The sequence below is a fragment of the Oncorhynchus mykiss genome, chromosome 9, assembly GCF_013265735.2.
Source record: "Oncorhynchus mykiss isolate Arlee chromosome 9, USDA_OmykA_1.1, whole genome shotgun sequence".
NCBI classification, from domain to species: Eukaryota; Metazoa; Chordata; class Actinopteri; order Salmoniformes; family Salmonidae; genus Oncorhynchus; species Oncorhynchus mykiss.
Window position 1 is genome coordinate 51214761 of NC_048573.1, and position 23715 is coordinate 51238475.

The 23715-nt window shown below is 42.6% G+C and overlaps 1 protein-coding gene across 2 annotated transcripts in view; it reads left to right on the forward strand.

Moving 5' to 3' along the window:
- The window catches only part of pex14 (peroxisomal biogenesis factor 14), a 116650-nt gene that overhangs the window by 12028 nt on the left and 80907 nt on the right, over positions 1–23715 (forward strand). The window lies entirely within an intron of this gene.

Genomic DNA, 23715 nt, shown 5'->3' on the forward strand with positions numbered 1-23715 from the left:
TCTAGTCCTATTTTCACTAGGCAGAGAGTGAACACAAAGCCCTATTCAATCAAAACTAAGGCTAAACAGGATTTTTTTTTTTTAGATAAGTAAAAAAAATACTGTTTTTCATGAACATGTTTAGATAGTTCAACACTGTTTTGTTGACTTTAAATGAAGCAATGTGAAATTAAATGACCCTTTCCTGGAAGAATGCTTCTTATTTTCTGTAAACGTGTGTTACAGATTGGTATTGAATAGCTTATCTTTTTATTAGCTGTTGTAAGTCTCTTTCAAAGGGGCTGTAGGCCTACATTTTAATTGCCCACTACCACGCCCTGCATCTTTCCATTTTTTATTCCCTTATGTCATGTATGATTTTCCTCCTAAACCACAGATGAAAAGCGTTTTCCTTGCTAGTTAGTTTATTCTTAACAAATATGTCCGTTAGGCCTCATTTTATTTTGCATCAGAATCTGTGCTCCTTTCAAACCTTTCAGAATGCTGTTAAAGTACTGTTGTGTTTTTGTTTTGTAAGTTTAATGGCATGATGTGCAACAATTTAATGGCATGATGAATTGGCCATTAAAACAAATACAGTGGAATAAAAAGGTAAACCTTGAACATGGCAATGGTCATTTCAACACCAAACAACCACATAGGATATTGCTTGCATTTCAAATGTTGTATCCAAGGATATTGATTGTAGTCATTCTTGTTTAGGTAGCCTCCTGTCCACACAAGGTGTCACTTACAGGATACGTTTAAGTTAAGACAAACCTTGTCACACAGATACAGTATGTGAGCTATGCAGCTCACATATCAGTCCACATATCAGTCCACTTAAAAAGAAAAAAGCAGTGAATGTTCATTCTTATCATGAACTTTGTTGTGGCTTGTAAGATGGAAGATTGTCCAGCTATCATTCATTGTTCAAGGGGACCAATTATCTGACAGTCACTTTGGAACCAGTGACTATCTAATAGGCTTCTTAATAAGATGATACTTCTAGTGTTTTGTCTTTGAGGAATAAAAAAAGGGACTTTTTGAACTGTTCTGCTACATTGATACGTCTCTTTAAAGTCAGGGGTCGATTGGATGTTTGAATTGTTGTACAAAGCTTTGATCTTCTACCATTGTGGTCCGAATGTGGTTCTAATGTGTGAGTAAGATTAATTCTACAGTAACAGAATGATGCAGAGACAGATTTTTCCCTTTAAAAAAAAAAAAAAAGTATTTTAAACAAAGAACATTGATTGCAAAGTTAAACAAACCATACGACTCCATGCACAAGGACTACTTTTAATGACTTCCACAGAAAACTTTACAGAAAGTAAATTTTTTTCTTGCAATTATCGTTTTTTTGTTTGTTTGTTTGGCATACATTTTAAACAAACCAATCTGAGTTTCAACATCATTCTGTTACTGTGGAATTGGCCAAAAGTGATAAGTGGAGTGAAAGGTCTAAACTGCTTTAAATACGCTCATGACTGAAGTCTGTGAGACTGTTTGGGCACTCTGGGTGCTTGCTATGGGTCCGCGTACTGTACCCACCGCACTAGTAACCTAGTGGCACTAGTAGCCTAATATCTTACACACACGTCAACGCACCGGTGCGCCTCATAACAGGGATCCGATATGTATTCTTGAATACATCTGTGACACATTGTCTTAGTGTTCGCTCTTACCTTTCTCATTCGCTACTACCGAGGCTGATTTAATCCTGTCATGGGGTCATTGATTGTTGTAGTTTTCTCCTAGGCTTTATTTCAATTTAATTCATCTTTATCCAAGTGTGTTACCCCCCCCCCCCCCCCCCCCCCCCTCCCCCATTCTTAAAAAGAGGATATATTCTTGTTATGAAGGTCCTGGTTCAAGACATGGTTGACATGTCCCCCCTCTCCCTCCTCTTTTTCCTCCTTTCTTTTTTTGATGAGCTGCTCTTTCCCAGTTAAGTGGATTATTACAGTAGGGATAATTCTTGTCACATGGCATTATTTGGATGAGGTGAATAATTGAAATTTGTGTCTGAAAGCATTTTATCTGGATGAGAGGAAGGGGACTGCTGGCAGGGGTTGGCGGGAGGAGGCTTCTAGGTGTGTGTGCGTGCGTGTGTGTGAGTGTCAGGCTAGGGACACCAGTCAATGTTAACAGGTTCTGACTCACCTCGCCCGATCAGCGGGCCCTGGCTTACCGAACGGCTCGGTAGCTCGGGTGAAGCCACTGCCACCACCGCCTCGGCCAGGGTGAGACACTGAGAAGGAACAGGTTTGGACCTGCAGTTTTTCTCTCAGCGGGCTGGCACAGACCGAGCGGTCCCTCCGGTTCACTGGAGTACTAGTTAGTCGCTCCCAGCTACCGCGGTTGCCTTGGGGGCTGGGGTTGTCCCTCTCATTCACTCGCCCGTCCCTGTCCTCACTTTGCCACTCACTGCCTCTCCTTCTCGCCATCTTGCTTCTTTTACCCTCATTGCCCCCCATCAAATCTGTCCTTCCCCCTCCCAATTCTATCTAGTTCTCTGAAAAAAACTCCAATCGTTGTCATCAGAAAAATAGAACCATGTTTGTTTGTCAACCCCAGCTCGCACCATTCAATGTGGATATGCTAACGGGCATGACCTCTGGAAAGAGAGAGAAGAGGAGCAGGTTGTTTCAATCTCACTGGCTGGCTGCTGTGTCTCCCATACTGTGTCTCTGCATAGGCTGGGGCTCTACATGATGCTGTGGAAGTGTTGTGTACAGCTGGCCCTCAGGGAACCAAGAGGGGGGGGGGGGGGGGGGGGGGTGTGTGTGTGTGTGTGTGCGTATGCAACTATGTGTGTGGGTGCATGTATAGTGTGTGTGTGTACAGTAGGCCTATGTGCGCATGTGTGTTTAGGGGTGCTAGGTTGGAGGAGCAGAGGGAGGAGGTAATGGGAGGGGGGGAAAGTTGTAAGAAGAACATCCCGGTCTCACACAACTTCAAAAGCTCCCCTTCCCCAGGATATTAAGCGACTGTGATGAAAAATTTAGCGAGCGTTAAATAAGGCGCTTTGAAGTGATCTGTTTTGGCTCAGCAGTCTCTGAATTTCCGTAGCCCCTCTGCTATCACCATCATGCTAGCTAGCTAGAGAGAGAGAGAAAATGAAAATGCATAAAGCCCAGGAGTTGGGTGGGGGGGGGCTGAAGAGATGCCAACGTATATGTTGGAAGTACTGCCAGTGGCATGGGTCAAGACTGCTTCTGCTCCCCCTGGTCTATCTCTACCTCTTTCCTCCTAATTTTCCCCTTTTCTTCTGCTATTCTTCCCTGTTCCCATGAGCCCTGGCAGACATACAGTCCCATCAGAAAGTATTCACACCCCTTTTTACCCCCACATTTTGTTGTTACAAAGTGGGATTCAAATATATTATTTTTTTGTTAACAAGCTACACAAATTACTCTGTCAAAGCGGAAGAAAAATTCTAACATTGGTATAAAAAAAATATTTAAAAAAGTCTGTTGGAAAGCAGACTGAACCAGGTTTTCCTCTAGGAGTTTACCTGTGCTTAGATCTATTCTGTTTATTTTTATCCCACCCAAAAATCCATTGTCCTTGCTGATGACAAGCATACCCATAACATGATGCAGCCATCAACATGCTTGAAAATATGAAGTGGTGCCCCAAACATAACACTTTGTATTCAGGACATAAAGTTAATTTCTTTGCCACCAATGTTAGAGTTTTACTTATACCTTATTGCAAACAGGCTTCCTTTTCACTCTGCCAATAAGGTTAGGTGTTGTGGAGTAACTACAATGTTGTTGATCCATCCTCAGTTTTGTCCTGTCACAGCCATTAAATGTCTGCCAATAGGTGCACTTTGTGAGGCATTGGAACATCTCCCTGGTCTTTGTGGTTGAATCTGTGGTTGAAATTTGTTGCTCAACTTGAGGGACCTTACAGATAATTGTATGTGTGGGGTAGAGAGTTGTGGTAGTAATTCAAAAATCCTGTTAAACACTATTATTGCACACAGAGTGAGTCCATTCAACTTAATGTGATTTTTTTCCTCGTGAAACTATTTAGGCCTGCCACAACAAAGGGGTTAAATACTTATTGACTCAAGACGATTCAGATTTTCATTTTTTATTTGTATTAATAAAAAAAATAATAATTCCACTTTGACATTATGGAGTATTGTGTGTAGGCCAGTAACACATTTTTCAGTTTAATCCATTTTAAATTCAGGCTTTAACACAACAAAATGTGAATACGTGCTGAAGGCCATGTATGTTCTTCAAATGCCTGTTTTGAAAACAACATTTTGATTCTGTTGGGGGTGTAAGTCCCATGTGACATGATAGTGATATCAGGAAGTCATGAGGTCCCCAGGAGCCTAACTTGTGATCCCCCCCCCCCCCCCCCCCCCAAGTAGTTAAAAAATAATATTTGTCCTCCATAGCCAACATTTGAACAAAATGCAAATGAAGAACTTTTTAAAGCGGCAAGCTATAAATTGAGGACTACAAATCTGACACCAATCAGATATGGGTGAATAATAGCTGACACATTGAAGTCACCTAGCTTGCCACATTTAGCTAACTACTAGGCTACAGTACTAGTTTTGTAATGGAGGAAAATCTTCTTGATTTAATAAAAAAAACATAAGACAACATGTCTGAAAACAAGAAGCCTCTCACTGATGTCACATTTATTTAGAAAGGCCTATGTGTTTTCATATTGAACAAACTGTTACAACACTCCATATTCCTTATTCCAACAGAATAAGCAATGATATTCAGTAATGGGTCCAGTAGGGTGTTACTTAGTCTGTCAGAAAACTAGGCTGCAATTTAGTTTGTCTAGGGAACCTTCCTTTTAGATTTTTCTTTTTTCCTCTTTGCTCATTACTTTAATTGTAATTGTAATCCTTTATTGGAGCTGTCTGCAGTAAAGGAGAATTATGATCAGAGTGGGGGCGCGAGCCACAGAGATATTTCATGATTATTGGAGAAGACGGTCACTAGGTGGCAGCCAGTATTTCGGCCTTACTGTGATTACTGGGTTGGGAATTGATGATTGTGTGAGAGACTGAGTATGTGTGTTAGCTGGTGGTTCTAGCTGCTTCTACCCAAACACTCTCCGAGCTTAAAAATATCAAAATTCAGTGCAAAAGCATCTGAATAACGCCTGACGCCTCATGCTCTATGTATTGTACGTCTGACATTTGTTCTGACGAGCTATGTTAGTGTTTGCTTTATAGATCTGTCCTTCGTATTGAGTGGAGGTCCTCTTTCGGGGGTTTCATGCACATTGAACAGAAAAAAACTGTTTTGCAGAGCCTCCCTAGGGAACACAATCTATGGTATTTTGTGGGGCACACAATATACCATAATGCTATATTATTACACCATATGGAGTTTGTGTTGTGAAAAAAAAAAAAATCGAATTTCTTTCAGTGCATTTTGTAACACTTGTCAAAGTTGTCCACTTAGTTGAGCGTACTTCTTAGGTCTTGGTGAACCTGTCTCTGAGACTCAATTTCTCCGAGTCGCTCTTGTTGTGCATCTATTCGATGTGTTTGTGTCAGTGGTTAATGATACAGGAAGGACCCACTGTTTTATTGTTGCTGTGTTGCACTTTTTTCCTCCCCCCTCACCCCCCTGGTAGCCTCCTTAGAGGACTCTGTATGAATTCTCACTGTCATGTCCAAGGACGAGTGGCGCAGGGTCAGCTAATTGCTTTTATGATTATGATTTCATGTCAGATTTATCGTGCATGCTCGGAGCACATCTTCCAGGTCTGCCGACACTGCTGGCTTCTCAAAATGAGTTTACTGCTCCTGGCTTGGACTTCTTGTTTAAAGGTCCAATGCAGCAGTATTTATCTCAATATGAAATCACTTCTGAGTAACAATTAAGTACCTTACTGTGAGTTTTTTATTAAAATGGTTAAAAAGAAACAAAAATAGCTTCTTAGCAAAGACCAATTTCTCATGCAAGAATTTTGCTAGGACTGTCTGAGAGTAGTCTGAGTGAGTGGCCTTATTGGACTTGTGTAATGAGAAGGAATTGTAACCTGAGAACTAGCTGTTATTGGCAGAGAGGTGTGATTTATTATTATTTTGTTATTGATCTATTAACTTTTCCTTCTGGTGATGTCACCAGGGAGGCCAAAACTCCATCCCACCAAAACAAGCTGAAATTTCAGGCGGCCTTTTCAAACAACTCTTACACTAAAAAGGCATTACCATAATTTTCACAATTTACAGTGTTATTCCAACCTCGTAGTGTGGAAATGTGTATATATAAAACACATTTTTATAAAACACAATCACATTTTTGACTGAATTAGGCCTTTTAAGTGCAGGTCACACTTTTTGACTCATTAGACCAGAATGTGGGTGAATCAGACAGGCTTCCCCACCCCCATCCCTTTTGGCCACAAAATGCTCTTTCTCCAGCGGGTTCTTGAACGTGAGAAATATTGAGGTCATGATGAAGGGATGACACAGACAAGGATTCTTGCGCTTATAAAAAGGTCTGTTAGTAAATCTTTCCTCTTTATTTCTGTGTGCCAAATGTCTTTCTGATGTTGGTGATTTTCTTATGGTTCCACCCTGCTCTTTGAAAAGGATAAGTAGAGAGGAGTCCAAGCCAAATGTTTACTGTTTTGTGGTTTCTGCTCTGCTGCACCAGAACTGTGTTCCTCACTTCCTTTAAAGGGATACTTCGGGATTTTGGCAACAAGGCCCTTTATCTACTTACCCAGAATCAGATGAACTTGTGGATAGCATTTTTATGTCTCTGCGTGCAGTTTGAACAAATTTGCTAATTAACGATAGCGCTAGCTGTTTCTGTAGACTTCCAATCATTGCGCTAATGCTAGTTAGCGTTGGCTCGCAAAACTACTTCCAACTTCCTTCATACTGGATGCTGAGACATAAAAATTTCATCCATGAGTTCATCTCTAGGGATGTGGATTTTTAATTTCCAAAATCCCAAAGTATCCCTCTAATGCAGTGGGACACTTTTTTTCCCCCAATGTTGCCTCTTTTCTTTCTAAACTGTGAAAATGTTTAAGCTAATAATTAGCACATATATTTCATTGTTCATGTAAAGGATTGATTGTAGGCTGTATTGATTTCATATTGTAAACTGTTCAGAGCCTCTTGTTCGCTGTAGTAGTTTTGACCTCACATTGACCCGTGGGCTAAGTTACAGTGCAATGGCAGATGCAGCCCAAAAGAATTACACTTTCTGGAAAGTTCAATTTTCAAACATTGAAGTCTATGATTATGAAGAATTCCATCAACTTTAATTAGTGCTTTTGAATTTATTTGTAGAAATGTTAATCATAGCGAATACACTAATGCAAACAACATGGTAACAAAGCTATAATTTCCAAATTCTCTCATAAATTTGTGAGCTGTCATATGTTTGCTTAACATTATATAATTTTAAAACATTTTTAATTAGGGCGTAGTTAGTTTGTCTCAATATGCTTGGGAAAGAATCATCATTGAGTTGGGTTTTAACACTCACTACTGTTCCACTTTGTAATTATTTCGGCTTGATTTACCATTTGCGTCACATTTGTGTGCAGAATCGGAGAGCAGGGAAACTTGGGTCTGTGAGTGGCTCGTTTCTCACAGCGAGACTTGAAATCTCCAGATGAATCAGAGATGTCTACGCTGTCAAGACTGCTCACATCGCTCTCAGCCTCCAATGTCACTTTCAAGGCATAATTACACAAGTTGTGTTGATTAGTATGAGATGCAATTACGCCGGCTTTCCGCCGCAAATGGGGGATGTGATGCCTCTTGATTGACAGCAAGCATCCTGGCTTTAATAAGTAAATGACTATGGTAATTCAGGTACTGAGACCCTTTGATTTGTCAGCATCTTTTTCATTTTGGCGATGTCCTCTGATTTTAATGAACAGGAGGGTGATTGAAGCTCTCTCTCTCTCTCGTTCATTCGTTCATTTCTCTGGCCTGAAAGCATTGTCAGTAGGGGAGGCCCAAACTGTTTTGCAGGCCATATTCCAAATCCCTCCACTGATGCTGAATTCTGTTTCTTCTGATGGTTTGATCAAGTGTGTAAAAAGCATAATCTTGAAAGCTGCCTTTTGCCTGTACTACACTGTTGCACGGCTTTTTTCAGTTTTGTGGAAATAAGAGAAATGATTAGTAATTTACACTTCAGGGATTTTTTTTCATATATTTTTTATCTGGCTTCCCAGTGAGTTATTAGCTGTTAATTTGTCTGCCAGCTCCCCTGCAGCGCCAGATATTTGTTTAAATGGTGGGATTCCCTCAGTGCAATTGTAACTACTGTATACTTGGGAAAATGCTGCTGAGCTCTCTCTAATTACGTAACGCAATGCTTGTGCTGGTTAGTGGGAGAATATTAGGCCGAGCTATGAATAAGGAGAGCTAAAAAGTCACTTCACTTAAAGGGATAGTTCAGTATAATGACATATTTAGGTACACTATCTAAATATGTAATTTCGCTGAACTAGGCTTATCCCTTTAAAGTGTTTTCCAGACAGGAAAATTGACATGTATGTTCAGAAGCGAGATCATATGTTGCTAACTAAAGGCCAAAGGCTTGCTATATTGCAAATGATATAGTAACCCATTATCTCAAAATCCACACATTTCTAAATTAAGTTTTGAAAGAATACTGAAATTTGAGAAGACTGACTTTTTATTAAGACTACCCCTTTAACACCATGTAGGACAACTGTCTTTTTAGACCATGCAGGCCCCATCTAAAAGTCAGATATCAGTCAGTCTTTACTAGATTTACACAATGACTTAAGGGAAATGCCCTTGTTAGTCTCACTAGAGCCCAGAGTCTGTTCATGCTGGTAACCCCCTACAGACTCATACATGTGCTGCATAAATATAATGAAATAATTTGCACTTGCACTCACTACCCCAGCTGTAATTTATATGGATTGAATGAGTGCTGCATTGTGGAAAAGCATGAGTGGACCAAACGCTCGTTTGTCACCTCTAATAAATGTTGGAATGTAAATTATGAAGTTATGCTTCAGATGTAAATGCACTTTATTTCAGTCCCTTAATGCAAAGACCCCACTCCAATACATTAAGACAAAGGGGGAGTCGGGTGGGGGATTTAACTTAGAATTCGGACTGTTTTCACAATCAATAATAAACACAAAAGACCGTAGATGGGGAACATTATAACATATCTGACGTCGAGTTCATAAATTATTGCTTGAAAGCAAGCTTGTACACCAAAAATGTAAATACATTAATGTTATTAATAATGTAGTGACTAATAGTTCTATCAAGACTGTAATAGCAGTTTAATGGAATATGACAGCAAGAATGTATTACACTTCTTACATTTAGATGGGACCTCATAGGACATTTATCAGGGATTTCTGAAACATATTTTCTTGATTATTTTGTTAAGCTAATTGCTTCTTTTCCCCACAACGTCTTCTCGGGGAGAGAGGAGAAAAAAAACACGTAATGGATATTAATTAATACGTGTCAGTTTTCTCAGTTTGATGAAAAATAATGAAAGGGAAACGCTAATAGGATTTTGGAGTTTCTCTGTGTGTGGTGCCCCGAGATTATGACTTTATCAAGGGTATCAGAATAAGATAGCACTCTATAAATGAGTAGAAATTCAGGTCTGCTGCTTATAATGAATGCAAACATTCCAAATAGAATATTTTGAATGTTTTACCTTAATTAGGCTACCATGGCCAATAGACAAGACACTGTACGTATCGAACACTCACTGTACCATGAGGTGATCTGCGTTACATTAAATTCAAAAGTTTGAAGTTAAGCGTCTGTTGGTTTACACCGTTGGAACGAAGCACTTGGGGCTCTTCTGGCAAAGTCACTTCTGACAGTTCCAAATAATTTGTTTTCAGTCGGACAGGGTCATTGTATAGACTTGCTTTCTGAAAACTGTCTCATTCTCTTAGCTTAGGCTGGATCTTTGTTGTCAGGGAGCTGTCTCATTTTGTTAAACTAGACCCGTCCTCTCTCTGGACCTTAAATGTACATCTACACTGATAACCTGACTTTCCCACACTTTTGGGGGACATAGAGAAGAGCAGACATTATCAGTAGCCCGACATGACATCATCATCAGCCAGCCACCCCATAATATGGTAGACCCACTATACTCTCAGTGTAGACTACTTGACTCTTGTCAGGAGATGTATGTGCCCACAGGCAGTCTATAGGGAAAGAGCAGTGTTAAGAGCTGTCATTAAGGTGTGGCACAAGTCCAGACCAGCAGATAAACAAAGGCTGACACATTCTTCAACCCATTGGCACGACTGCGCAATTATTAAACACCTGGACTGGCTCACTTCCCTGGGCCCCAGTGGCAGTGTTTCTGGTGCGAGTCATCTTCAAAATTGAAGGTTTGACAGAAAGACATGTTTTTCCATTGCCCCTCTCCTGTCACCGCTATCTGTTCTAACTTTTCACCTCAACACTCTGCACCCGACAAAGCAAATCAATCTTTGACACAGAATTTTGATCATGAAACCAAGATATGCATGTAGATCAGGCTATATATTAAATCATTTTTTTGTTCTATCCATCTCTCCCACCAGCTCAACAAGAACCTGTTTGACCGACTAATTTATTATAAGTACGTGACTTCTCCCTGGTGTGTCCCTCCCCATTTCTGTGTGAGCCTGTCATGCTTTTTGCCCCCGCCAGCCTGTAGAAAGTGGTTTTAAGTATCGGGCGGCAGGAAAAGGGAAGTGGGGGGGGTTCGTCAAATGCCTCTGCTTTTGAAATGCGGAGAGTGGTATTGTTGTGTTACTATGTGTCTAGGTCGACACAATGACAGAACAGGTGGGGCGTCTGCTGTCGCGTCTTGCCAACTCAGCCCCTTTGCTGTAACATGCCACCCTGTGTGATATTAGAGTGGCTGGCTGGGCTGTCTGTTCGGCTCATACTATTGAGGCCCAGTGAAATCTTAACATGTACTTTCACCAACAGTGTGTGCTGAATTCGTGGCGGGTGACTGTCAAAATTCGCCTTGTGCCGTCAACCGCAGTGCTATTGCAAATGATATGCTCAATGTGTTACCTTACAATATACTCCTACAGTTTTATGTAATAGAGGTGGAGATGCCAGTTCAAGTTGATAGTTGTTAGACGCATCAAGTACAGAAGCAATAGTGCTGATTTTATAATCTTATTACTGTGGTGGAAAGAGTAGGCTGGCACCATTGTCTAGGCCTACAGGCTTTCTGAAAGTATATAGTAAATCAGGAGTATTCTGGCTGAACTTAGGGGAAAAATGAGATTCCCCCTCCGATATCACACTTTTATGAGTATCACTTCAGCTTTGGCATGCTACGTGGACTGGTTTTAATTTTCAACTTGAGTGTATACACTGAGTGTACAAAACATTAAGGACACCTGCTCTTTCCATGACCTAGACTGACCAGGTGAATCCAGGTGAAATCTACGATCCCTTGTTGATGTCCCTTTTTTTAAATCCACTTCCATGTACACTGAACAAAAATATCAATGCAACATGCAAAGTGTTGCTCCCATGTTTCAAGAGCTGGAATAAGATCCTAGAAATGTTCCATACACACACAATTTGTTTACGTCCCTGTTAGCATTTCTCCTTTGCCAAGATAATCCATCCACCTGACAGGTGTGGCATATCAAGAAGCAGATTAAACAGCATGCTCATTACACAGGTGCAGCTTGTGCTGGGGACAATAAAAGGCAACTCTAAAATGTGCAGTTATGTCACACAACATAATTCCACAGATGTTTTACGTTTAGAGGGAGCATGCAATTGGCATGCTGACTGCAGGAATGTCCACCAGAGCTGTTGCCAGAGAATTTAATGTTAATTTCTCTACCATAAGCCGCCGCCAACGTCGTTTTAGAGAATTTCGCAGTACGTCCAACCGGCCTCACAACTGCAGACCACGTGCATGGCGTCGTGTGGACTGATGTCAACGTTGTGAACAGAGTGCCCCATGCTAACGGTGCGGTTATGATATGGGCAGGCATAAGCTACAGACAGTGAACACAATTGCATTTTAGGGATGGCATTTTGAATGCACAGAAAAAACGTAACGAGTAACAAGAGTCTGAGGCCCATTGTGAGGCCAATTTATTTTAGGGTACCTGTGACCAACAGCAGCATATCTGTATTCCCAGTCATGTGAAATCCATAGATTAGGGCCTAATTAATTTATTTCAATTTACTGATTTCCTCATATGAACTGTAACTCAGTAAAATCTTTGAAATTGTTGCATGTTCTGTTTAGAATTTTTTTCAGTATAGATGAAGTGGAGGAGACCGGTTAAAGAAGGATTTTTAAAGGAGTTTTGAGACAATTGAGACATTAATTGTGTAGGTGTGCCATTCAGAGGGTGAATGGGCAAGACAAAAGATGTAAGCCTTTAAACGGGGTATGGTAGTAGGTGCCAGGTGCACCGGTTTGTGTCAAGAACTGCAATGCTGCTGGGTGTTTCACTCTCAACAGCTTCCTGTGTGTATCAAGTATGGTCCACCACCCAAAGGGCATCCAGCCAATTGTGGCACAACTGTGGGAAGCATTGGCGTCAACAAGGGCCAGTATCCCTGTGGAATGCTTTCGAGACCTTGTAGAGTCCATTCCCCTACGAATTGAGGCTGTTCTGAGGGCAAAAGGGGTGTACTTTAATGCTCACAAGCCTTTTAGGCATGCAATGACCCAATTTATCTTGATTGAGAAGCGAGGACTAGCATAACTGTGACTCTGATTGTTGCTTTTCCTCAGATGCTGTCATCTCATTTGTCTCAAACATGGCAATGTTTGCTTCCTAATCCAACGCTTAAGGTTAGACACTGGCAGTTGAGAAGCCTCCAGAAATGAGACTTTGCCAACATTTTTCTCCATGTCAGTTAGTTTGATTAGGAACAGACCTAGCCTGCTCACTACTTCAGTGTGCTGCGGCAGGTCTACTGCCTGGGTTTCCCCCCTGATGGTGTGGCTGTGGTTTTTGTCCAGGTACGTATTATAATGCGAGGCCCATTGTCTTGGTGAGTGCCTAACCACCTCTGACGGCTCTTACTGAGAGACTGAGCCGTCATGGCCTCCCAGTTTCGGCTTCCAACCACTCCTGACCAGTAGATGGCGATATTAATCTATTCAGGCGCAGCCCAGGCCCCGATGTGCCTGCCTGCCTGGCTTCCATCCTTCTCCCTCTGTGGCTCTCCCTGAGGAGAAGTGCTCTCACCCCTGCGTGGAGGGTCATGCCACCAATTCCTTTCCCCTTTCTGAAGACCGTGAAATTGTTGATCCAAGACGGCGCACGATTAGCATCTTCGGCTATTGACTCGCGAGGGAGACGCAAGATTATGTCAACCGGAATGTCACAATCTGTCAGTGCGTCGCCTTTGTGGGCATCCCCTCATCCTAGTGTCACGGTGCCCTTCAGAAAGGAATCATATGATCAATAGCACGACACCTCTCTTGTCAATTGCCCCTCCATTGTATGTTTATTAGCCGTCTTGGCAGGCCAGGCTACTTCGTCCCAAACTGATGCCAACCTGCTGCGTGTCCAGCAATGCACTATGCTTTATATGCCCATCACAATGTGTCCCTTGTGTCTGTCTGTGTGTACTGTATGTTTGTGTGTATGCATGCATGTGTGCGTATCGGTGTCACGTGCACGCACGTATGCGCGTGTGTGCGCGTTTCAGGGGGCTGACGGAGGAGGGGGATAGGCTTGTCACTGTTAGTTGCATGTGACAGGGTGGCTCTTGTGCCGCCACAAAACAACTTCTGTGGTGCGTCGCTTGGACACAAGCTCCACATTGTTTGCCACTGGTGCCGTTTACGTTCTGCTTCAATCAACTAATTGCATGTGAAGGGTTATAGTTTCTTGATGATGTGAAGGACAAGATACTGTGGCAGTTAAAAAATGCCATTGTGTTTGTTTGGATGATGTGTTGGACAATAAGCAAGTATGTTGTTTGTGTGCAATGGTTTGTTGTATTTATGTATTTAAAAAATATATATATATATATATTTCACAATTATACTGTTGCATATTCACTTTACTTATGTCATATTAATCTTATACGTTAATGTAGGTATGCAGTGCATTTTGCAGCTGTTTTTCTTCTGTTTGGAATTTCACTTTTACAAACTGTTTTCTGCCTGTGATGATCACAATTTATATTACTGTAGTTTTTTGTACAGTAGGGGTCTTCAACTTTTACTTGCCCAGGGACCACCGCCCAGGCAAAGTGGCAACCCAGGGTCCACCGCCCAGGCAAAGTGGCAACCCAGGGTCCACCGCCCAGGCAAAGTGGCAACCCAGGGACCACCGCCCAGGCAAAGTGGCAACCCAGGGACCACCGCCCAGGCAAAGTGGCAACCCAGGGACCACCGCCCAGGCAAAGTGGCAACCCAGGGACCACCGCCCAGGCAAAGTGGCAACCCAGGGTCCACCGCCCAGGCAAAGTGGCAACCCAGGGACCACCGCCCAGGCAAAGTGGCAACCCAGGGACCACCGCCCAGGCAAAGTGGCAACCCAGGGACCACCGCCCAGGCAAAGTGGCAACCCAGGGACCACCGCCCAGGCAAAGTGGCAACCCAGGGACCACCGCCCAGGCAAAGTGGCAACCCAGGGACCACCGCCCAGGCAAAGTGGCAACCCAGGGACCACCGCCCAGGCAAAGTGGCAACCCAGGGACCCCATCATAGGTTACCGAAACAATTTTTTTTGTCACGGCTTGGCAGGGAGAAGTAGTCAACATTTTTAAATGATTCGTTGAAAAGATATGGTAAATATTTTATTGTTTTGATCATCCCACTTCATAATTGGAAGAGGAAGTGTTAACTCAGTGGTGTGGGGCAGTATTTGCCCCCCGTACGGTCCGAGCAAGTTTTAAGAAAGCATTTGTTTATAGGAAAACGGCTACAGTTGAAGTCGGAAGTTTACATACACCTTAGACAAATACATTTAAACTCAGTTTTTCACATTTCATGACATTTAATCCTAGTAAGAGTTCCCTGTTTTAGGTCAGTTAGGATCACAACTATATTTTAAGAATGTGAAATGTCAGAATAATAGTAGAGTGATTTATTTAAACTTTAATTTTTTTTCATCACATTCCCAGGTGGTCAAAAGTTTACACATACTCAATTAGTATTTAGTAGCATTGCCTTTAAATTGTTTAAGTTGGGTCAAACGTTTCGGGTAGCCTTCCACAAGCTTCCCACAATAAGTTGGGTGAATTTTGGCCCATTCCTCCTGACCGAGCTGGTCTAACTGAGTCAGGTTGGTAGGCCTCCTTGCTCACACATGCTTTTCCAGTTCTTCCCACACATTTTCTATAGAATTGAGGTCAGGGCTTTGTGATTGCCACTCCAATACTTTGTTGTCCTTAAGCCATTTTGCTACAACTTTGGAAGTATGCTTGGGGTCATTGTCCATTTGGAAGACCCATTTGCGACCAAGCTTTAACTTCCTAACTGATGTCTTGATGTTGCTTCAATATATCCACATCATTTTACTACCTCATGATACCATCTATTTTGTGAAGTGCACCAGTCCCTCCTGCAGCAAAGTACCCCCCACAACATGATGCTGCCACCCCTGTGATTCACGTTTGGGATGGTGTTCTTCGGCTTGCAAGCATCCCCCTTTTTTCCTCCGAACATAATGGTGGTCATTATGGCCAAACAGTTCTATTTTTGTTTCATCAGACCAGAGGACATTTCTCCAAAAAGTATGATCTTTGTCCCCATGTGCAGTTGCAAACCGTAGTCTGGCTTTTTTATGGCGGTTTTGGAGCAGTGGCTTCTTCCTTGCTGGACAGCCTTTCAGGTTATGTCGATATAGGACTCGTTTTACTGTGGATATAGATGCTTTTGTACCTGTTTCCTCTAGCATCTTCACAAGGTCTTGGATTGATTTGCACTTTTCGCACCAAAGTATGTTCATCTGTAGGAGACAGAACTTCCTGAGTGGTATGACGGCTGCATGGTCCCATTGTGTTTATACTTGCGTACTATTGTTTGTACAGATGAACGTGGTACCTTCAGGCGTTTGGAAATTGCTCCCAAGGATGAACCAGACTTGTGGAGGTCTACAATTCTTTTTTTTAAGGTCTTGGCTGATTTCTTTTGATTTTCCCATGATGTCAAGCAAAGAGGCACTGAGTTTGAATGTAGGCCTTGAAATACATCCACAGGTACACCTCCAATTGACTCGAATGATGTCAATTAGCCTATCCTATAAATTTTTCCATTGGGCAGCGTGAAACATTTTCAGATTTTTAGCTAATCTCATGCTATTCTACGCATTTTTCCACGAGGCTGAGAGAAAATGTTGCTGTTTTAAAGCTAATTTTCTGCAATATTTTCCTATTTAGGGTTATCCTTACATATCCTATTAACTTGAAAGCTAACTCTAAACACGTTTTCGCTAATTGCACATGTTTAGCAAGTTAAGCAAAGGTTAACCATCTGTTGGCAAAAATGTCAAGTCAAGAAAGCTTACTAGCAGCCAATGTTTCTTGCGGGTCCTTTTTCATAGCCTACGGTGCCTTCAGAAAATATTCATACCCCTTGACTTATTCCACATGTTGTTACAGCCTGAATTCAAAATCGATAAAAATAACACACAATACTCCATACTGACGAAGTGTACACATGTTTTAGAAATCTTAGAAAATGTATTGAAAATAAAATTCTGAAATATCACGTTACGTACAGTACCAGTCAAAACTTTGTACACAGCTACAGGGTTTTTCTTTATTATTACTATTTTCTACATTGTAGAATATTGGTGAAGACATCAAAACTATGAAATAACACATGGAAGTATGTAGTAACCAAAAAAGTGTTAAACAAATCAAAATATATTTATATTTGAGATTCTTCGAAGTTGCCACCCTTTGCCTTGATGACAGCTTTGAACACGCTTTGCATTCTCACAACGGTAGTCACTTGGAATGCATTTCAATTAACAGGTGTGCCTTGTTAAAAGTTCATTTGTGGAATTTCTTTCCTTAATGCATTTGAGCCAATCAGTTGTGTTGTGGTAGGGCTGATATACAGAAGATAGCTCTATTTGGTAAAAGACCATAAGTCCATATTATGGCAAGAACAGCTCAAATAGGCAAAGAGAAACGACAGTCCATCATAACTATAAGACATGAAGGTCAGTCAATCTGGAAAATTTCTAGAACTTTGAATGTTTCTTCAAGTGCGGTCGTCCAACACCATCAAGTGCTATGATGAAACTGGCTCTCATGAGGACCGCAACAGGAAAGAAAGACCCAGAGTTACCTCTGCTGCAGAGGATAAGTTTATTAGAGTTAAATGCACCTCAGATTGCAGCCCAAATAAATGCCTCACAGAGTTCATGTAACAGACACATCTCAACATCAACTGTTCAGAGGAGACTGCGTGAATCAGGCCTTCATGGTCGAATTGCTGCAAAGAAACCACTACTAAAGGACACCAATAATAAGAAGAGACTTGCTTGGTCCAAGAAACACGAGCAATGGACATTAGAGCAGTGGAAATCTGGCTCCAACTTCCGTGTGTCTTTGTGAGACGCAGAGTAGGTGAACGGATGATCTCTGCATGTGTTGTTCCCACCGTGAATCATGGAGGTGTGAGGGTACTTTGCTGGTGACACTGTCAGTGATTTTTTTTAAAGAATTCAAGGCACACTTAACCAGCATGGCTACCACAGCATTCTGCAGCAATACGACATTACATCTGGTTTGCGCTTACTTGGACTGTCATTTGTTTTTCAATAGGACAATGACCCAACACACCTCCAGGCTGTGTAAGGGCTATCTGACTTAGAAAGAGAGTGATTGAGTGCTGCATCAGATCTGGCCTCCACAATCACCCGACCTCAACACAATTGAGATGGTTTGGGATGAGTTGGACCGCGGAGTGAAGGAAAAGCAGCAAACAAATGCTCAGCGTATGTGGGAACTCCTTCAAGATTGTTGGAAAAGCATTCAAGGTGAAGCTGGTTGAGAGAATACCAAGAGTTGGCAAAGCTGTCATCAAGGCAACCGGTGGCGACTTTGAAGAATCTCAAATCTCAAATATATTTTGATTTGTTTAACACTTTTTTGGTAACTAGATAATCCCATATGTGTTATTTCATAGTTTTGATATCTTCACTATTATTCTACAATGTAGAAAAAAAAGAAGAAAAAAAAGGAAACCCCTTGAATGAGTAGGCGTGTCCAAACTTTGACTGGTACTGTAAGTATTCATATCCCTTTGCTATGACACTCCAACTTGAGCTCAGGCGCATCCAATTTAATTTGATCATCCTTGATGTCACTACAACTTGGAGTCCACTAGGGTTGGGCGGTATCCAGATGTTCATACCGTTTCTGTACTATACCAGGGTATACGGTATTACCAAATGTGCACACAATGGGTGCTATAAAAATAATGATTTTAATCATAATTTTTTACTTACAAAACAATTTGGGACAGAGATCAACAGGGATCTCAATCCAGGAGGGATTGAATGTCTAGTCTGGGTACCAGTCTTTTTTAGCTAACATTCCACTCCTTGCCAGTCCATTGTCATTGCCAAACGGCCAGTCTCTTTGGTAACCTCAATGTTTAATATGCAGCTGGATTTACGGTGGAGTTGCTCGTTGGAAATAACATTAACATTTGACAACATGTAGAGCCTCATAGAATTATAATTATGACAAAGTCAAAAACAAACATTTAGCTGTTAGGCAAGTTGTATTTCGAGGCTTAAAATCAAAGCAAATAGATTTTGTGGTTGGAATTGCAGTATGTATTTAGACGTGAGCTAGCAAATTTTGACAGACTAGTTTCATCTGGACAAACAAAAAATGGATTGCTTAGCAACCAGATACCAACGTGTTCTGTGAAGGAAAAGTGAGAACATTCCAATATTTGGATAATTGTTGGAGGATAGCTGTGAGGGTTATCGAATCCTCTATTCTCCTCAAGCTCATTAATGATAGAATGTTCATATTTGAAGATGGTAGTAGATATGCCAGTCTCTTTGGCAATGACAATGAATGGCAAGGAGAGAAATGTTAGCTTAAGAGACTGGTACTCTGGCTAGACTGTCTCTGCTGCAACCAAGAAGTTTGATCTTGACTTCTGGCCTCTTAGTTAACAAGTTAGCAAAGCTGGATTCCTGAGCTGGATGTCTTTTTATTTAACATGTCTTAGATTTCTTATAGTTATACTTAACGTCTAGTTAGTTATAAGCAGTTGCGTAGCACGCACCCCTGCAGCCCCCTGTAAATCCTTGATGACTATTCATCGACCTGGCCAAGGCTTTTGACTCTGTCAATCACAACATTCTTATTGGCAGACTCGACAGCCTTGGTTTCTCAAATTATTGCCTCGCCTGGTTTACCAACTACTTCTCTGATAGAGTTCAGTGTGTCAAATCAGAGGACCTGTTGTCTGGACCTCTGACAGTCTCTATGGGTGTGCCACAGGGTTCAATTCTCGGGCTGACACTCTTTTCTGTATACATCAATGATGTTGCTCTTGCTGCTGGTGATTCTCTGATCCACCTCTACGCATGCGACACCATTCTGTATACTTCTGGCCCCTCCTTGGACACTGTGTTAACTAACCTCCAGACGAGCATCAATGCCATACAACTCTCCTTCCGTGGCCTCCAACTGCTCTTAAACGCAAGTAAAACTAAATGCATGCTTTTCAATCGATCGCTGCCCGCACCTGCTTGCCCGTCCAGCATCACTACTCTGGACGGCTCTGACTTAGAATACGTGGACAACTACAAATACCTGGGTGTCTGGTTAGACTGTAAACTCCTTCCAGACTCACATTAAGCATCTCCAATCCAAAATGAAATCTAGAATCGGCTTCCTATATCGCAACAAAGCATCCTTCACTCATGCTGCCAAACATACCCTCGTAAAACTGACCATCCTACCGATCCTCGACTTCGGTGATGTCATCTATAAAAAAGCTTCGAACACTCTACTCAACAAACTGGATGCAGTCTATCACAGTGCCATCCGTTTTGTCACCAAAGCCCCATACACTACCCACCATTGCGACCTGTACGCTCTTGTTGGTTGGCCCTCGCTTCATACTCGTCGCCAAACCCACTGGCTACAGGTTATCTACAAGTCTCTGCTAGGTAAAGCCCCGCCTTATCTCAGCTCACTGGTCACCATAGCAGCACCCACTCATAGCACGCGCTCCAGCAGGTATATCTCACTGGTCACCCCCAAAGCCAATTCCTCCTTTGGTCGTCTTTCCTTCCAGTTCTCTGCTGCCCATAACTGGAACGAATTGGAAAAATCTCTGAAGCTGGAGACTCATATCTCCCTCACTAACTTTAAGCACCAGCTGTCAGAGCAGTTTACAGATCACTGCACCTGTACTTAGCCTATCTGTAAACAGCCCATCTATCTACCTACCTCATCCCCATACTGGTATTTATTTATTTATTTTGCTCCTTTGCACCCCAGTATCTCTACTTGCACATTCATCTTCTGCCAATCTACCATTCCAGTGTTTGATTGCTATATTGTAATTAATTCGCCACCATGGCCAATTTATTTCCTTAACTTACCTAATTTGCACTCACTGTATATTTTTATTTAATTTTGTTCTACTGTATTATTGACTGTATGTTTTGTTTATTCCATGTGTAACTGGTTAGTTGTGTTGTCGAATGTGTCGAATTGCTACGCTTTATCTTGGCCAGGTCGCAGTTGCAAATGAGAACTTGTTCTCAACTAGCCTACCTGGTTAAATAAAGGTGAAATAAATAAAATGAGAACCTGCTTCAGAGTGCAAACGACCTTAGACTGGGACAAAGATTTACGTCAAATCAATTCAAATCAAATCAAATTTTATTTGTCACATACACATGGTTAGCAGATGTTAATGCGAGTGTAGCGAAATGCTTGTGCTTCTAGTTCCGACAATGCAGTAATAACCAACAAGTAATCTAACTAACAATTCCAAAACTACTGTCTTGTACACAGTGTAAGGGGATAAAGAATATGTACATAAGGATATATGAATGAGTGATGGTACAGAGCAGCATAGGCAAGATACAGTAGATGGTATCGAGTACAGTATGTACAAATGAGATGAGTATGTAAACAAAGTGGCATAGTTTAAAGTGGCTAGTGATACATGTATTACATAAGGATACAGTCGATGATATAGAGTACAGTATATACGTATGCATATGAGATGAATAATGTAGGGTAAGTAACATTATATAAGGTAGCATTGTTTAAAGTGGCTAGTGATATATTTACATCATTTCCCATCAATTCCCATTATTAAAGTGGCTGGAGTTGAGTCAGTGTCAGTGTGTTGGCAGCAGCCACTCAATGTTAGTGGTGGCTGTTTAACAGTCTGATGGCCTTGAGATAGAAGCTGTTTTTCAGTCTCTCGGTCCCAGCTTTGATGCACCTGTACTGACCTCGCCTTCTGGATGATAGCGGGGTGAACAGGCAGTGGCTCGGGTGGTTGATGTCCTTGATGATCTTTATGGCCTTCCTGTGACATCGGGTGGTGTAGGTGTCCTGGAGGGCAGGTAGTTTGCCCCCGGTGATGCGTTGTGCAGACCTCACCACCCTCTGGAGAGCCTTACGGTTGAGGGCGGAGCAGTTGCCGTACCAGGCGGTGATACAGCCCGCCAGGATGCTCTCGATTGTGCATCTGTAGAAGTTTGTGAGTGCTTTTGGTGACAAGCCAAATTTCTTCAGCCTCCTGAGGTTGAAGAGGCGCTGCTGCGCCTTCTTCACAATGCTGTCTGTGTGAGTGGACCAATTCAGTTTGTCTGTGATGTGTATGCCGAGGAACTTAAAACTTGCTACCCTCTCCACTACTGTTCCATCGATGTGGATAGGGGGGTGTTCCCTCTGCTGTTTCCTGAAGTCCACAATCATCTCCTTAGTTTTGTTGACGTTGAGTGTGAGGTTATTTTCCTGACACCACACTCCGAGGGCCCTCACCTCCTCCCTGTAGGCTGTCTCGTCGTTGTTGGTAATCAAGCCTACCACTGTTGTGTCGTCCGCAAACTTGATGATTGAGTTGGAGGCGTGCGTGGCCACGCAGTCGTGGGTGAACAGGGAGTACAGGAGAGGGCTCAGAACGCACCCTTGTGGGGCCCCAGTGTTGAGGATCAGCGGGGAGGAGATGTTGTTGCCTACCCTCACCACCTGGGGGCGGCCCGTCAGGAAGTCCAGTACCCAGTTGCACAGGGCGGGGTCGAGACCCAGGGTCTCGAGCTTGATGACGAGCTTGGAGGGTACTATGGTGTTGAATGCCGAGCTGTAGTCAATGAACAGCATTCTCACATAGGTATTCCTCTTGTCCAGATGGGTTAGGGCGGTGTGCAGTGTGGTTGAGATTGCATCGTCTGTGGACCTATTTGGGCGGTAAGCAAATTGGAGTGGGTCTAGGGTGTCAGGTAGGGTGGAGGTGATATGGTCCTTGACTAGTCTCTCAAAGCACTTCATGATGACGGAAGTGAGTGCTACGGGGCGGTAGTCGTTTAGCTCAGTTACCTTAGCTTTCTTGGGAACAGGAACAATGGTGGCCCTCTTGAAGCATGTGGGAACAGCAGACTGGTATAGGGATTGATTGAATATGTCCGTAAACACACCGGCCAGCTGGTCTGCGCATGCTCTGAGGGCGCGGCTGGGGATGCCGTCTGGGCCTGCAGCCTTGCGAGGGTTAACACGTTTAAATGTCTTACTCACCTCGGCTGCAGTGAAGGAGAGACCGCATGTTTTCGTTGCCGGCCGTGTCAGTGGCACTGTATTGTCCTCAAAGCGGGCAAAAAAGTTGTTTAGTCTGCCTGGGAGCAGGACATCCTGGTCCGTGACTGGGCTGGATTTCTTCCTGTAGTCCGTGATTGACTGTAGACCCTGCCACATGCCTCTTGTGTCTGAGCCGTTGAATTGAGATTCTACTTTGTCTCTGTACTGACGCTTAGCTTGTTTGATAGCCTTGCGGAGGGAATAGCTGCACTGTTTGTATTCGGTCATGTTACCAGACACCTTCCCCTGATTAAAAGCAGTGGTTCGCGCTTTCAGTTTCACGCGAATGCTGCCATCAATCCACGGTTTCTGGTTAGGGAATGTTTTAATCGTTGCTATGGGAACGACATCTTCAACGCACGTTCTAATGAACTCACACACCGAATCAGCGTATTCGTCAATGTTGTTGTCTGACGCAATACGAAACATGTCCCAGTCCACGTGGTGGAAGCAGTCTTGGAGTGTGGAGTCAGCTTGGTCGGACCAGCGTTGGACAGACCTCAGCGTGGGAGCCTCTTGTTTTAGTTTCTGTCTGTAGGCAGGGATCAACAAAATGGAGTCGTGGTCAGCTTTTCCGAAAGGGGGGCGGGGCAGGGCCTTATATGCGTCGCGGAAGTTAGAGTAACAATGATCCAAGGTCTTTCCACCCCTGGTTGCGCAATCGATATGCTGATAAAATTTAGGGAGTCTTGTTTTCAGATTAGCCTTGTTAAAATCCCCAGCTACAATGAATGCAGCCTCCGGATGAATGGTTTCCAGTTTGCAAAGAGTTAAATAAAGTTTGTTCAGAGCCATCGATGTGTCTGCTTGGGGGGGGATGTATACGGCTGTGATTATAATCGAAGAGAATTCTCTTGGTAGATAATGCGGTCTACATTTGATTGTGAGGAATTCTAAATCAGGTGAACAGAAGGATTTGAGTTCCTGTATGTTTCTTTCAT